Source organism: Fukomys damarensis, unplaced genomic scaffold (genome assembly GCF_012274545.1).
Source record: "Fukomys damarensis isolate Sample0158 unplaced genomic scaffold, DMR_v1.0_HiC HiC_scaffold_12, whole genome shotgun sequence".
NCBI lineage: Eukaryota > Metazoa > Chordata > Mammalia > Rodentia > Bathyergidae > Fukomys > Fukomys damarensis.
Window position 1 is genome coordinate 43,681,617 of NW_022900924.1, and position 5,048 is coordinate 43,686,664.

The 5,048-nt window shown below is 44.7% G+C and overlaps 1 protein-coding gene across 3 annotated transcripts in view; it reads left to right on the forward strand.

The window, feature by feature from the left end:
* The first annotated feature begins 197 nt into the window (after positions 1–197).
* Senp5 (SUMO specific peptidase 5) overlaps positions 198–5,048 on the forward strand; it is a 31,443-nt gene continuing 26,592 nt past the window's right edge. For 2 of the 3 annotated variants that reach the window (XM_019207491.2, XM_019207492.2), the window contains exon 1: positions 3,683–4,415. The gene's annotated coding sequence lies outside the window, so the exon portion shown is untranslated. Of the gene's footprint in view, positions 406–3,682; positions 4,416–5,048 lie in introns of those variants that run through there. The other variant, XM_010624031.3, reaches the window with a different exon arrangement.

Below are 5,048 nucleotides of genomic sequence, written 5' to 3' on the forward strand. Positions count from 1 at the left end.
CTCAGCGGCCGGGTCTGGCCGCCTCGGGCTCTGCCTCCCCCGCGCCTGGAGCCACCGGCTGCAGCATCTCCCTGGGCATAGTGTGACTGATGAGGACGCTGGAGGCGCTCATCCCAAGGGACCGCTGCCCTCCCTTTTTTCTCTCCAGCCCGAGCTTGCGACTCAGGTTCGCGAAAGCTGGCGCCCGCGGCCGCTACTCACTAAGCTGGGGACAGCTTCAGGACGGACAACGCCGTTAAAGGCCTCGGCACCTGACTCTTTGCAAGTCCAGGACCTTTACGTGATCGGACGGTTCTGCCTGGTTCCTTCCCCTACATTCATGGGACCCTTTCTAGGAGACAGGAATGTCACACTTGGACATTACTTTGCTGGGAAATCGCTTTTTCCTCCTGTCTTTGCTATGTGGTATCTATTCCCGTTCTTCTGTACGGCCACTCGTTGGGGGACAAGGGGTGAGGAGAGGATGAGTTGGAATCTAGCCTGTTTTGTAGTAGTGTTTTTAATTCATTGCATGTAAAGTGGATCTTTCTTATACCTACATAAATTAGTTGGCAGAACTTGAAATGATTTGGGCATCTAGTTAAGCTGCGTTTAAAGATACTCGGGATATTTGATGCCGAGTTCCTAATTATGGTTTTTGCCTTTTCTCCAGAATAGCTAAGCTCGGTGTGGAGAAGGGTGCCCCGCCAGGATCTTAACTGGTCAGACCCAACTGAGGTCTGTGCTTTGGATGGGCAGCCTTAGGAAGAAACCAGACGCTCCTAGTCAGATGTTTCATGCTTATTGAAAAAATATGATCTGTGAGGGATGATTTAAATCACTACTCTTTACAGAGAAAAGCTGGGAGGGGGTATCACTTATACCTTCTTACTTTAGAAGGAATCCTCTGCGCTTGTTTTTGAGACCTCTCTGCTTCTAAAGTATCTCACATTCATTAAAAATACACAGAGAAGCTGGGCAAGGTGCACACTTGTAATCCCAGCACTTGGGGTGCCAGCGGCAGGAGGGAGACACCCTCCATTCATTCTTTCAGGCCCCTAGTCACCCAGATGTCTCATCTTTATTGATAAAATATGATCATTGAAGGATGATTTAAATCAATTTTGGTTTTTACTCAAGGGAGACAAAATAGGCAGAGAGAAAATGCAGGAGCTGGAATTCTTTGAGTGATTGGGTATTACGATTCTAATTTGAGGAGTTACTTTTCTCTATAGTGGAGAGAGAATATTCACCACTCTGTAGTGAAATTGACCCCAAGGTAAAGAAGAGTTGGGGAAGGAGTGAGGGAGATGCAGTCAGTGACTTAAATGGAACCTGCTTACAGGCTGATGAAGGGTATACTCTTTGCCTCTGCTGGCTGCAGTGCAGTGTGTAGTTAAGTGCAATCTTCAGTGCTTTGACACAAAATTGTCCATTTGGAATTTAAAGATATATGCATATCACCTTCAGGGTCATCTAATCCAATTTTTCTGAAACCTAGCTGGCATCAGAATCAGTTGGATAATCAAAATAAAACAGCTAGGCCACTGTGGGTGACTACAGGCCTAGCTACTCAGGAGGCTGAGAAGTGGTGCTTGAGGCCAGCCTGAGCAATGTAAGGAGGTGCTGAGTCAAAAAAGCAGAGCCTATGCCGGGTGTGGTGGTGCATTTCTGTAATCCCAGCACTTGGAGGCTGAAGCAGGATGGTCACTGAAAGTTCAAGGCCATTCTGAGCTACACAGTAAGTTCAACGCCAGCCTAAATTACATAGGAAAACCTGTCTTTAAAAGCCTTAAAAAAAATAAAAAATAAAAAGCAGAACTACAAATGCCTGGACCCATCCTCAGTAGTTCTGAGGTGGGACCTGTGTATATGTTTTTTTTTTAAAGTTTCCCTAGGGCTCAGGGTATATATAGTACATTGTTAGAGAGTTTTTATATTATTCATGAGGCCCTGGGTTCAAAAACAAAACAAAAAAGCCTCCCAGGTGATGCTCATGGCTTGAAAACAGTTGTAAGTGAGGTTTCACATTTAGTTTAACAGGCTCATGAGGATGTTTGTTTTCCTTTATGTTTTTTCCTCTTTCTCTTTTCCTTTCCTTACGTGTCTATTTGAATGAAAGTTTCTATTTCAAATTTTATAGTGCCTTGAGCCCTAAAGTGTGTGTGTGTGGGGGGGTGACCTTTTAGGTAGTAAGTAGTTCTATGTAATTCTGCTTTTGAAGTTTTTTAAGCAGTGGGACTCCCTAACACTTGGAAGAGTTGATTTCTTTTTCCCCCCTCAGTAGCAGGAATTGAACTCAGGACCTTGTGCTTGCCAGGCAAAGTGTGGCACTACTGAGCTACATCTCCGGCCCAAGAGTTGACTTTTTGGTGGAAGTAGTACAAAACATGACATGTCTCTGTCTTTGTGTCTCTCTCTCCTGCTTCCCTCCCTCCCTTTCTCTCTGTCACTGGGGATAGAACCTGTGGCTTTTGTACTGAGAGAGCTACATCCCTAGCTCTTATTTTATTTTGTATTTTTTGGCACTGGGGATTGAACTCAGAACTTTGCACTTGTGAGGCAGGTGGCAGCACCACTGAGCTAAATCCCTGGCCCCCTTATTTTAAATCTTAAAATGCTCTTTTTTTTCTTTTTTTGGTACGGGGATCAAACTTGGGACCTTACGCTTGTGAGGCAGGCAGTGGTACCATGAACTGAGCCTCTAGGTGGCTTTTTAAAAAATTGGGTATTGAATTTAGGTCCCTCACACTGGCTACATTTCCAGCCCTTTATTTATTTGTTTGTTTGTTTATTTATTTATTTTATTTTATTTTTCCTTTTTTTGGTACCGGGGATTGAACTTGGGACCTTGCACTTGAGAGGCAGGTGGAGGAACCACTGGGCTAAATCCCTGGCCCAACCCTTTAGGCTGCTGTCCTACTAAGTTGCCCAGGCGGGGCTTAAACTAGTGATCCTCCTGCTTCAGCCTCCCACAGTACTGGGAATACAGGTCTGTGGTACTGTGCCCAGCTCTAGCAGGTAGAGCTGAATTTTTTGGGATTGAACCATGTCGGAGGGATGAGTCATGTATTGAGTTAAGGTACTGACTGACTGGCTACATGAATGAGTAAATTTATTTGCAGTTCCAGGGAATCAAACACAGGGTCTGGTGCATGCCAGGCAAGCACCCCTCTCCCCAAGTCCTCTTTCACCTCTTTGAGGGTGGTGTATTTGTCCCCCTGCCAGCAGTGTTGGAGCTCAGACTCAGGGCCTTGTGTACCGTAACCTCTGCTTTTCTTACTGTGATAAGCTATAATTTACCTTTTTAACCATTTTAGGTATACAGTTCAGTGGCATTAGTTATGTTCACATCCTTGTTCAGCCATCTTCACCATCTGTCTGCAGAATCTTTTCATCTTCACAAACTGAAATTCTGTCATGAAGCAGTAACTCCTCTGTCTCCCTCCCTGATAGCTTATAAGTTTTGACTGATGTATATGTAGTTTTTGTTTTCATGTGTTTTGGAGAGTGGTGATTGTTGGTGGTTCTTTTTTGTTTGTTTGTTTGTTTTGTTTTTTTTTTTGTTTGAGGCAGGGTCTCATTATGTACTTGAGACTGACCTGGAACTCACTATGTAGCCCAGGCTGGTCTCAAACTCACAGAGATACTCCTGCCTCAGCCTCCCAGCCTCCTGAGTGCTGGGTTACAGGCATGCGTCGCCATGCCTGGCTTGGTGGTTCATTTTTAAGAATGAGCACTAAGGAGCTGTGGGTGGAGCTCAGCCTGTATTTAGTACACATGAGTCCCTGGGTTCAGTCCTGGCACCAAAAAAATCAAATGAAACAAATGATCACAAAAAAACTGCTTTTAAACACATGGTAGGGTGCCAGCTTTAGGGTGCCCAATGTGGTGGGCCTTGTTGGGTCATTTTGTGGTGGATTTTCTATCTTTATGGATTTTTCTAGTGGACTAATCATTCTGCAGAAGAGAGTCTTCTAGTCATCTAGTTGGATAAAGCAGACTGCTGGAGGTCTGGGAGATGAGTGGGAAAAGGTGTTGTTAGCCTCAAAAACACTGTGCAATTCCGTTTTCCAATTATGCCTGGATCCCTGTCCGCAGACGTTTCTTTCTTTACCCTTTTTGCTTTACCCTTTCTGCCTGTCAAACTTTGTCTTAAGGAGGGGAAGAGCAGTGGTATTGAGGAGTGAAGGAAGGGTGTCATTATTTCTTAGGGTGAACTGCAGAGTAATCCTTGAGGCCTGGCAGATGTCACTGTCTTTTCTCTTTACCCCCACTCCCACCCAGGTGTACACTCGGGGACCACTACTGTGGAAGCTGAGTGAGAAGGTCACTGGAAACTTATGCTGTAGCTCACCCCTGCCCACAGCTGCACAACGTGCCTGGCTATCCTGGTGGATTCACTCCAGCAAATAAAGTTTCGCTTATTTACCAAGGTAGGAGAAGACTTGGGGAGTCCGACTGGTGCTTATTCAGAATTTTTTTGTTTTGTTTTGTTTTTTTTCCTGGTACAGGGAATCGAACTCGGGACCTTACACTTGCAAGGCAGGCACGGTGCCACTGAGCTAAATCCCTGGCCCTCAGAGTTTTGTTTGTTTGTTTGTTTTAAATAAGGTACTGAGAACTGAATTCGGGTCATTTACACAGTGCTACATTCCCAGCCCTTTTTAAAATTAATTAATTAATTAATTGATTGATTGATTGACTTTGAAACATGAGCTTGCTAAGTTGTCCAAGCTCAAACTTGTGATCCTCCAGAATGCTGGAATGATTTGTGTGCCTGTTTTTTTCAGACTTTCTCAACCAGTCCCTCATCATCCAGCTCTGCCCATACTCTCACCCTTATAGGTATCTGTGGCCTCCAATTTCAAGCCTCTAGGAGGTCTTATAGCTTGCTTCTTGGTCTCCTGGACTATTGGCTTAGAGTTAACTTCCCTTCAGAATACTCTCTGTCACTTTGAGCACACTTATTCCATTATTCTTGGGGTGTGTGGTCTTTTTTTTTTTTTTTTGGTACTGGGGATTGAATTTGGGACCTTGTGCTTAGCTAAATCCCTGGCCCCTTGGGG